This window comes from Vanellus vanellus (assembly GCF_965231255.1).
Source record: "Vanellus vanellus genome assembly, chromosome: 2".
NCBI lineage: Eukaryota > Metazoa > Chordata > Aves > Charadriiformes > Charadriidae > Vanellus > Vanellus vanellus.
The window spans coordinates 73,568,221-73,580,817 of NC_138906.1; positions in this window are offsets into that span (position 1 = coordinate 73,568,221).

Genomic DNA, 12,597 nt, shown 5'->3' on the forward strand with positions numbered 1-12,597 from the left:
AATATACTCTTTAAAGCCTCAAATGCACATTTTTACAGTTGGATAGGGTTCATTGTTTAGCTAACACTCAGACTTCAACTAAAGGAGACCTTCCCCTTCTCTCACGTGGACATCCAGAGTCAAGGGCAACAATCTCTTCATCAGCCATAGCTGCATATTTTCATACTGATCGTGGTGCTGATGGGTACTGGGTTTCCAGAGGGGTTGTGCTGGACTGTTTTGTCTCAGAAGATGGCTATCAGTACTCATTCGTCCTACACTTCCAGAACTCAGCCTGACCTTTAGGTTACAGACTTGTTTTGCAATAGGTTGGACTATTTAGGCTTTGTTTGTTTGCTTTAGTTTTAAACAAAGGCCTTATTCCTTCAAAATTCACAGCTCTACAAGTTCAGGTTCAACACTGGAACTGTTTGAACTTATTCAATGAATCTTCTACCACTTCTAAGTTAGTATTTTGACAGCAGGAACAATGGCGCATCATGCAATCTCTGGTGTTTAATAAGCGCTTAGATTACTTTTTCTGTTTAATTATTGGACTAATAAATCTCTCCCTTACAGTTTATTTAAAGTACCTTTCAAACACACAGTCCACACACTACATTGTGCGTGCTCAGAGGCCCCTCAACAAAGGCAAGAACATTCAACTATTACATTGCAAACTTACTAGAAAACTTACTCCTCAGACTGATGGCAAAGGGCAGAATATTACTGTTATTGGCATTGTTGAAAGTTTACAACAGGGACTCACCATTTATTTTTTCTACTGGAAGTTTCCACAGGATCTCTCAAAGATGTTTATAGCTTAGATTTAACAGACTTTACCCTGTTGAAATAATTAGTTGGATGACTTCAGTTAGCAGAAGCACTCCAAAGACTGTTTAGCCTGTTTGAAAAAAAAAAAAAACAAAAAACAAAAAACCCGCAAAACAATCCAACAAAACAAACACAAAAACCCCACAACACACAAGAAAACCCCCACATCTTTTGAATTCAGAAATCAGAAGGGTTTTTTTGTATTATTAACCTACTTGAAATCGGTACTCAGAAGTTGGCAAAGTTAAACATAGAGGAGTGACCGTCTTACAGATCCGAAAAGGAGTTAACTTTAAATGCAAGGGACCACCAAAGGCTGAAGTCCTTCCTTCCCCTCTGTTTCATTGCAGGATAATACACTATTATAAAATAAATAAAACCATCACGAATAAACTTGTATGCTGTGCATGTTAATACTATACCATAGCATACCTCTCAATCAGGACATAAGTTGTCAGATACAGAAGGCAATGTAAGTGCTGTTATTTCTATTGTGATAATGGCAAAAAGTTTCAATAAAGAGGGGGATTCCACATTAAAAAAAAAAAAAAAAAGTTTGAAAAAGGAAGCCCCTTCTGCATTAAATCACCTAGCATTCATCTTTCTGCTCCAAAATAGGGCTGAGTTCTCCCTTTCGTTGTTGCGTTGTTTGGGTTTGTTTTGTTTGTTTGTTTTTTGTTTGTTTGTTTGTTTGTTTGTTTTTTCCAAATGTATACACATTCCACAACATTGCATCCTCAAATCACCATATTTGTCTGAAACCAATCTGTCAAAAGGATCATCCAGTCTGGGAAATGTGGCAGAAAAATGATGATCATCAAGTCCAAGTGACACAAACTGAATGGCTCAAATATCTATTTTTAAAAAGCCTTCTGGGAGGTGGAGTAAGCCCTGAAGTCATAAATCTTAAATATGAAAATAGGTGGCTCGGCCCTGGGCGTATGCAATCACTGCAATTATGTGACTGTTTAGGCACATAAGTTAAAGTATGGGTTTTTTTATGCTTATACCAGGAATTTCAGGCACTTTCCTTCTCTACTGTAACAGCTGGTGGAGTTGAAGTTCACTACAGGACGGTTTGGAATCTTTCCCATGGGAGATGAGGTCCTGCAAAATAGCTCTACTTCCAGTGGGAACTAGTAAATTTTCCTGTTAATTGACAGATTTTAATGTTATTTTGACTGATCTGGTTGCTTATAAGGCTGATCTTCCTTATACCTGTCAGTGAAGGTATTAGTTGACCAGCATCCTCTCTGCAAAGAAATTACTCTGATTGCCAAACACATTGTAAGTCCTTTGCAGAGATTAAAATGCAAGACCCTGCCCTGGCACTGAAGTGTTTCTTCCTCAACTATCTCCTATCTGAAACAGGAATCTTGAAGTTCTGGAGGTGGGGGGAATGAGATATACAGTAACCCACATGAAAAAGCCACACAACTCCATCCCCATTATGTTTTGGGTTGGGTTTTGGGTTGTTTTGGTTTGGTTTTTTTTTTTTTTTGGTTAGGTATTTTTCCCCCTCAACCAAATGGGCGATCTGTTTATCATAGCAATAGTGATTAGTTTGTGTTATCTACAGAACGGAAGAAAAGCAAGATAACGTTAAAAAGCATTTTCTTTGCTATGATAGGATGCAGTAACAAGCTGAAGTGTGATTAGGTCCCTAGAGCTAGGGAGAAGAAAACTGCAAGAAAACCATTGGTACATCAGTTACTTTGGTAGATGCATCTAGGCAAAGATGGCACCTTGGTAAAGTTGGGTACATCAGACTTAAGAAGGGAGTTTATTAAACCAAAAATGCTCCAAAACCAGTAGGAGGAAAGGGTCAAAAGGGCTGTAGCTTGAAAATCATTTTAGTTTCTAGACTTTCTTTTTGTTCACAATGTTTTCTTGTGCAGAAGGATGACTAGTGTTATACACACAAACCCGAAGAACTAGAGTTTGAGCTTTGTTCACATTTTAATACCTCCAAAATCTCTGCTTTGGAAACATGTTTCATATTTAGGAGCAGAGGAACCTGACCAATTAGAAAGCCAAAGAGGACTTCACTTTCCCAAACACACAATGGAGTGATAGAGAGCTTTAAGGCAAAGGCCATGCACTAATAAAGGTGAGTCTAAAGTTTAGCTATGCAAGTCCGAGTCTTGACTTGCATTAGCAAATATGGAAGAGAAACCCATCACATTTAGTAAATTCCTGAAAAATTCCCAGTTTGTCACTGGATGCCTCTATAAAATGCCAAGTTACAGCTGCACTACATGGAACGAAAGAAGGGTACCAAAGAAAGCACCCACTGTAGCAAGTCAAATAAAAGTAGTCTCAAGGACAGATTCCTTTCTATCCCAGTTTGTTGCCCCCCTCTCACTTTTATTGTTTCCTTACTGTCACCAGGAAAAAGTTTTTGCCTCGGATTCCCAAACCAATACACTGTCCCTCTATTTCTTTACTTAAAAAAAAAAAAAAAAAAAAAATCTATTTTTTCCTGCTATTCAGGTAAAGAATAATTTAACATTTAAGTGTTCCAGCTTTGGATTTTCTCATCTGTAGTTTTCATTTTTACTTTTAGAAGCATTCATGTCATATAGTACAACTACCAGTCATAAATAATAACTAATACCTCGAGTACCAGACATCATAAGCAAAGGTAAAGTTGAGAAGAAAGAGATGAGGATGAATTGTTTCAGTTTGCCCTAAGCCTTAAAATCCTAATACTTTTTGCCTTTGTAGACGTAATATTCAGAAGCAGCATTAAAACAGAACAGAAGGTGAGGACTGTTGCTTTGGTCGGGATCTACAAGGGCGGTGCGGGAGGAAAGGGGGAGAGAGAGAGAGGAGAAAGCATGCACAGGCCAAGATCACCACCTAGTGACAGGACTTTTGCTTTGCAGGCGGTTTACTTAACCATCAGACAAGCTGCGCCAGAGAAACAAGCCATCCGATACTTTTACAATAATAATCCTGGTAATGCAAGGATTATCTATTCCTTCAGGATTAGGAAAAAAAAAAAATCAGAGCACATGATCTGGTGCAGTAAGGTACTTAATAATTTGTTGGCTTTTTGCTTGTTTTAAAAACAATCAAGAAAATATTTTCTTGAATTTGTGGAAGGTTAATTTGGCAAGACATCTGTTCTAATACTCCCTAAGCTAAAAATTTAGATAACTAATACCTTAAATATTATTCGAACGTGAACAGTTTTAAAATTAGTTATTTATACATTCCTCAGCAGGGGCAGGAGTTCTCTGCACTGGTGGGACCCTGAAAAACACAAAATAAGAACTCTGTGAAAGACGAAGCATCTCTCCGACATGAGGGCAGCAGCCCTGGATGTGTGCCTTCATGCAGCACCTGACTGGGAAGGAGAGCCGGGTGAAGTACAAAGATTCCCTAGAATCTGTCTTTAATTCTTCCAGCAGAATATATTATTTTCTTTTGTGTCTCACTACCTACTTTCCCTCCCTGGACTACACTGCCATCATTCAAAATAGTAAACTTGAGGCATGATCTTTGACGTGGGTGTCTACATTTTTATGTTCCGAATAATAAATTTCTTTTACGGACAGCGAGTTGAAAACTAGCCTTTCAGATGAAGCTCATGCCACCTACCCTCTTGTTATTGCAGTACCTTTTTTCCCCAGTGCCGAGAAATACACCTTTCTTTGCTCCCTCCCTTCCATACACTACAAAGATCTCTCCCATAACCCAGTGCATCCTAAGTCTTGGTGACCCCATCCCTTGCTCTGCCTCTCCATCCCAGCTAAGTTCCATGCTTTTGTTTGAAGGTATTCCATAGCTTGTGCCACTCAGGCCATCTAAATTATAAAGGTATTTTCACCTGCATCCAGTGGGCCTGTCATGTCACTATCCAGCAGTCATTAACTTCCCAAACACTGTTACGCTTTATACCTAATCACTCAAGCTTTGTGAAAATGGGATTAATCGTGGCCTTTAAAAAAACAATTATTTAAATCCTGTCATTTTAGCATGCCAAACAATGCTATGTATTACCTTGTATTGCCCATCCTGTCTTTAGATGACTGTTTTCTACTGTCTTACATTACTTATAGCCAGTTTGGGGTAGGTCATGTGTGGGCATGGTAGCACAACAGGGGAACAGCCAGAGACTACAGCTCGAGGTCACCCAGTCCTAGGCACTGGGCTGCACACCTCTCCCAGGTACCGGCTGAACAAAAAAAAAAAAAACGAAGCAACAGCTGATGCTGAACAATTAGTGCACAACAAATAACATCTAAATCCTACAACGAGGGAGGATACTAGGAACTGTACTAAAAGCAGAAGATACACCCAGAAAGCTTTTGAAATAAAGAGGCACACATTAGCTGCAACCACTACAGCACTGAAGAATGAACAAATAGTGCAGGAATCAAAAACATTCTTTTCTAAGGCTTTTTTTTTTTTTTTTTTTTTTTTTTTTTTTTTTTTTTTTTTTTAATAGCACCAGGGACAGTTTGGACAGCTCTACAGTAAAACGCAACCACTGTACAAAGGTACGGCTCAGCTGATAGTTAGGCACTGTATGAAGGGATAACTTTGGTTTTGGAGCAGTGTTGAAATACATAACATGTTAAATAGGAGGCTATATGCTCAGACAATTGATTACTGTGGCTCTTCTATTAATAAAGTTTTAAGATGCTATTCTACAACAATATTTTTATTCAGCTTTTAACAATTTCAAAAAAAACCCCTGCTACTGCTACTATCCATCATGCCTGGAATGCCAGTAACCAGTGTTGTTCTATAATCCGTCAACACAGGTAGGCTGATACATGCCATAATTAATTTGGACAAAAGGAACATAGTTGAAATAAAAATCAGGTCTTCATGCTCTCTGAATAATTTAAACGTGTATCCTTTATTACAGTTGAACAAGCTCCACCTACACGATACTTCTGCGCCCAAGCTTACTAGAAATGCTAGGTATCATTTTTAAAAGAAAAGGTTAAAAAAAAGTCTATTATTTACACAAGTATAGCCAGTATGAGAAGTTCAACTAAACATGGACATACATATACAATTCTGTATTATACTTCTATATTTGTATCTACATATATGTATGCAGACATGTTATATATTTTATAATATATAAAACATATTAATGTGGAGCTTTATTCTGGCAACCTCTATCTCACCAGGCTAATTAGCTTTGGTATTGAAAAGATAAAACTATTTCTCTTGTGCGTCAGAAAGAGTGAAACCGATTCAAAAACCTTTTTGTGCAGCAATGTAAGATGAAATGGCTTAACACCATTGCCCACGAAAGTAAGCTTCTCAGAAAGCAAGAAAACCTGTTTTTTCAGGAGTAAATGTGTCTTAAAAAAAAAAAAAAAAAGTGTGTTTATTTTTATTTCCAAGAAGGAAAAAAAGTCCCCGAACTAGTCCTGAATGAGCCATTTTGGCATTCTAGAAATGGCATGTGCACATCGCTCTTCCCGGAAAAAGGGCTCCATTTTGGGAGCGGGGATGACTTACCTTGGAGCAGAGCTCTAGTGCTTTTGGCTCCTGTTGTTCCCCCTGGTTCCCAATGCGGAGGCAGCTCAGTTTTTCCACAGATGCTCCTGCAGCAGTACAGGGCAGACAGCCAGGAAGCACTGTGGTGGCCACGCATCCCTGCTGCGGCCAGAGGCAGACCCCAAAGGTACCCAGCTGTTCTGCAGCCGCAGTTAGCCCATGCAGGGTACAGAATTAAAAGTAGCTACTTGCTTCTGGGAGTTACTCTGAAAGCTTATACTTTTGTACAATATTGCATTGTACCTGGCACAAGTTCCCCCAGAGTTTATAATCAGAAGATTCAGGTATTTTGAATCTTTTCCTCCAGACTAATTTCTTGTGTCTCTACCACGTGCAATAAAAGCTCATCTTGAAAGCACCTTTAACTTACAAATTAAAAAAAAAAAAAAAAAAAAAAAAACAAAAACACATAAGCACCAAACAAAGAAATCCCCAAAGGCACCAAATTAAAAAAAAAAAATAATCTCCCACTACTTCGAGATATAGCAACCTGGTTTTATACTCTCTAAAGCCCCTTAACCTCTTCATGAGAGATTAGCTATTATGATGCCATCTCTAAAAGCAGTACTTTCAGTCTGCATGGAAGAGATACAGGTTTACTGGTGAACATTCTCAGACTCATTTAACAAAATACAAAGCAAGTAAAACTGTACCTTTTAAAATCGGCAATACAAAGCTTACATTTTACTTTGTCAAAATGGCATCTCCAAGAGGTAATGACCAATGCACTCATGATGAATTAGAATTCCTTAGAGACAAAGCACACATGACAAAAGCAGGAATAAATAGCATCTACATACCTCAGCATGTGAACAAAAAAAAAAAAAAAAAGATAAAAAAAGTTTTACATTATGCTGACTCAGCATATTTTTCCCCAAACAGTATTCCATTGTGAGCTGGCTTAATTTGATGAACTAAAGCAATCTGGTTATCATTTCCGCAACCAATTTGTTTTCTAAACTATGCATATCCAGTTGCATAAATAAATCTTTATTATAATCACAAAGCAGGTACCTCAGTTTCTATTGTGACTAGCCACTTACATGTTTCATTTGCTCAGGCTTTCCCCCCTCTCCCTCCCCCCCATGATAGAATTTAACTATCAGAAACAGGGACCATAAGTATTAAAAGAATGTGTGCAAAAAGTGGAGAAATGAAAGTCTCACCCACAACATGTTTTCATCTTGTGCCAACATAGGTCCTACTGAGTTTGTTGTGGTTTTTTTTCTATCTATAAAGCAGAAATAAGATGCTTGCAGAAACACACCACTACAGTCTAGAAGAAAGTGCATCACCTAAGTATTAATTTTAGCTTTATTTTATGTGTACATTTGTACATTTCAATCAGGTTCACAAAATGTAAAAGTTGTTATGAGAGTATTTCATACAGAGGTCGACACATAGCTTTATGACTACTTATTTATAAGCACATGCAATAAACTATGGGAAGTTTATGAAAACATTTTAACAGAAACTTTTAATCAAATAAATGAGCATGAAAAATTGTGTTTGACTTGTAAATTCTGTATATAAGCTACTACAAAACATTCCCTAACACACAAAAAAAAAAAGATAAGAACTACTTAAAGGCTCTTGAAATGTTACAATTGGACAAGTGGTCCACTGTGCCTCCATTCTAAAGCATGGAAGTAGAAATTGTGCAGTAAAAAGTTTTACTTTAAATAATTGTCCAACTGTTATTGCTGCTTTTCAAAGAACCTGAAACACACAGTGAAAACAGAACTAAACAGCCAAATGGACATGTTTAGATCAGTACTGCAATTAAAACACAAAAGGTAACTACAAAAAGTTTTTCCAAATGTTGTGGGATTTTTTATATGTACATAGAGAACTGTACACAAATAGGGAAATAAAAAAGTTGCTTAAAACCCGAAAGATAATAGTATACAATATTTACAGCTTAAATGTCACCCACTAAAGTACTATTTTTTTTTAATTGGAGCTAAACCGTTACATGAACGTGCAGTACATCCACAACTCAAAGTGAAGGCTTTTTTTGCTATGTAGTATAGTCCTGTACAAAGCATAAATCAACTATATGTTAAAATCACTCTTCTCCATTGCTGTTCTTGCTATCTTTGAGCTTTATAACAATGTTTAGGTCATGATCCTTTAGCTCAGGTAACTTCAACAAGTGAAAATGTGAACATTTGTTTCTAATACAGATTTACAGAACGCGTTCTTATCCATAAGACATTTTATGGAGAAATATTATGCTGCATTGTGTATGATCTATTGTTTAAGTCATGCTTGATGGAAAACATTATTGGAGGGGCACAATTTTGTCAGTGGACTAATGGATACTTTTTTGCCTTTTTCTTTTTTAAAGATTTTCAAATTCCCTTTTCCTCTCGTCTTTATTTGCTCAGCCAAATCCAAATGGTTATAATACTTGATTGTATATGTAAAGCTTATAGTACAACTGTTATAGTTCTGAATATAGACGTCAAACACTGTAGCCTTTTACTAACTGTAAAATAGTTATATATCTTTAGTGGTTTCCGTAAGCAGTTCTGAATAATTATATGCCATTCCGTATATTGCCACAGTCAAAAATTTAGTTACAGAAATACCTGATTATCCTCTAAACCCCTCAAATACTAAGGACTTTCAAAACTTCATTATCTGTATAAAAGTTAGGTACGTTTCACACAAGTAAAAACCTCCAGCCAAGTAATTTTAAGAGGTTTTAGATTTTTAGCTCTGGTGGCCTCATCAATACACCTCATATTGATGCATAGTCCAGAAACAGATTTTACAATGGTGATATTAAATACCTGAACTAAACTTAAAAAGTTAGATCTCAAATCAGAAGGAATGTCATTTATATCGATCAAGTATTACTTATTTTATTGAAAATATCTTTTCAGTATTTACTTTGTGTTATAGGGTGGGGTTTTTTCAATTCACAGAAGCAGCACAAAAGGACATACTATCCATTTCCTTTAACAACTGGCAAATCTTACTAGTATTCATGCAGTGACTTCTTAAAGCATTCAATAACTACAAGATGAAAAATTAGAACTGGAAAAAGTGTGTTCCTGAAAGAAAGTCCTTCTTTACATCATTACTTTAGAGTATAATTGTTTTTACACCTGCTATACTGGAAGAATACCCTAAGCAGTAACATATCATTGCAGACTTTTAAATATAATCACAAAGATATCTCAACTTAACGCAGAAACTGATTTCAAGTATAGCTCTAGGCACAAGCATGGGAAACAGCACACTGTCAGAACACAATCTTTCTCACTTACAGGGTATCAAATGGTACGTACTCAGGTTAAAGTCTACCTTCTACAACAACTTCATTTTCACCAAAGGATGTGCAGTTAAGTATACAAGCGGCCCAGCTGAAAATTTCATTGCTGCAACAGAGTACAGAATACTTTTCCCCACTGACCTTAAAAGGTTGTGGTGGTATGACCAAGGTGTGACCAAAAATTTGACTTTTAACCCAATACTGGGTTTTCAGCTGTGTTAAATTCACCTGTACACAAAGAACACTTATTTCTTCAGAAACAACAGCTGACGATTTAAACCAGCCTTTTCAGCTTGAGCTGCTCCCAATCTAGAGGTTTGGGAAAAAAAAAAAAAAAAAAAAGAAAGAATTCTAAAGGTATTTTGTCAATATGTTGATGCAGTTGCATGTTTAATTCTGGTAGCACTCTAAAAGTTATGTTCTAGTACTTATATAGATGCATCACTCCATTATAATTTATGAACAAAATTAAGAATTTCATTTTATTTCAAATTTCTTGGAATTAGATTAGGTTGCAGTTTTCATCCTAATAACCAATCTCCACATTTTTCCCCTTAACAGAAATAACACGTATAACAAAAAAGCATATTTACAGAAAGAGAAGAGTAACTGAAAAGTAGTCTCATGTTCACATTTCTTTTTTTCTAAGCCTTATTAGTCGTGTACTTTTTTTTTTTCCCCTTACTGATTCATCTACACTTCATTACACCTAGGAATACTGTGTCTGAAGAAAATCACTTATGTAGAATTATAAATGCATAATGTTGAATGGCTATGTACAAAACCATGCAGTTTAATATGCTCGTGATAAAATATTCTGATGTGGTGAGGAAAGGCATTATTAGAGTATGCTTTGTGCATGAAATACATAAATTAAAACAGAAAAATTAAATCAGTTCTTATAGTTATTAGGGCTGAGACTCCATTACAGCTTCCACTCAATTGACATTATACATGCCTCCCCATCAACAGAATTCAAATAGAAATTGTAACCAAAACAAATATCAATGTGCAATTTGTTGAAGATGAATACTAATTCCTTTAGAGCAATAAAAACAGTGTACTTGAAAAATAGAAAGCTACCTTACACAAAATCAGGACTACTCTGCGGTCCATGGTGACTATTCAAATCTGGTTAAATTATTGGTTTCTTAAAAGAAAAAAAAAGAAACAACTGTCAACACTAAACTTCAAATTATATCACTAGCCATGGTACACAGACTAGATCCATAAACTCAGAATTACCCAGGAAGTGAAAGACAATAATTACTTGGAAATACAATCCAGAGATTAAATTGTGTTGATGTATTATTTGTTCTTTACTAGAAATTAATCATTAACAATGCACAGAATGTGCCTAGTAACACAATGCAGAGACAGGCAGAGCTATTTGAAGATAGTGCTAAAAGATCCTGTGTAGACATCTGCACAAGACTGCATTGTCCAAAGGGAACCAAAATACCATCAGGGCCATTCACACAAAAGATATCTTTGTAGTCTAACAGCAAAAGGGGAAAAAACAAACAAACAAACAAACAAGTTATCTGAAGTAATTTTGTCTTTCTTCAACAAGTTATTTCAATTGTTCATGTGTGTAAGGTATAGAACACATCCAAAAACTTCACTCATACATATATATACACACACATATATATGCATACACTCCACTCTGATTAGAGCACCCTATGTTTAACAATGCTGTTCCTAAGGATGTGGAATGAAACTTCAAAGCTTCTCAGACATAAGGCCACTTATACTTTCTGTCACTGCTGGAGTTACGCAGCAAGTTCATGCTATGATAAAAGACTTCTTCATAGACAAACTCTTTGTCCTTTTATATCCCTCACAACAAATAGTTAAAAACACTTTTCTATCAAATACATAACTTTGTCTCTGTTAAGCCACTTTGGCATTATACTACCTGCCTATTCATTGTTGCCAGGCAATAATGCCATATAAAGCAGAGACAACTAAGCACCTAACAATGTTTTAAAAGTGATTACAACCATCTATGCAATAAAAAAAATTATTTGGAGGAAGGTAACTTTACATCTGCAAAGATGTCCCTTGTCAAAGGAGGAAAGTTAAAATGGCAACAATTTCATTGGCACTACAATTAGAATTAAGAATGAAGTTCATCAATAAACATTTTGTATATGCATTCATAAGTTCACAGTAGTCTGTTATAGCCACTGATCACTGGTAGCACAATAGCCTTGTACAATAAATAAGAATCAAGACATTCAAGGAAATTTGGAAAGTGGGAAGGACTTTAAGTGTGAGGCAAAGTCATGAGACAATCTAAATTACTGAACACAGTGCTTCATGAAACCATTGGGCTTGATCCAGACAAGCATTTCCAGGCTGTCAAAAAGATTTTTTTTTTAATGCCTGTTGAGTAACACATTATATAAAATAACCAAATTAATTAGAAATAGCAAAAACAGAACAAGAATGAAGATATGGTAATTTATTTTTTTAAAATCCTCTCCCCTAAAAATGTATGTAACAAGGCACATTAGGAGAAATATCTTCAATTATTTTACTATTCAATTTGACTTAAATACCTGAAACCAGTTTTCTCATAATTTAACAAAATAGGGAGAAGTTTAAATTGCCTTTTACAGATGTAATAATTTCATTGTTTACTAAAGTGCAATGATTGTTATGTCAAAAAGTATCAGCAGAAAGTAAAAAACTACAAGACAAAAACCCCAAACCACAAAAAATAAATAAGTTTTTGAAGACATTCAAAATAGTGAGAATATATGTATTCAGCCACATTTTAAAGCAGTTCAAAGCCAAAATATAACACTGAAAGGTTTATAAACCTATGTTTTACTTTGTTCCCTGCAAAGTCCATAACTTTGTACATTTTCCAAACAAGACTTAAATACTTCTAAAGAAAAAAAACATATTAGCATCCTTTGCACTTTATAAAAAACAGTTTGTGGAGTAAAGTAAAGGCAGAC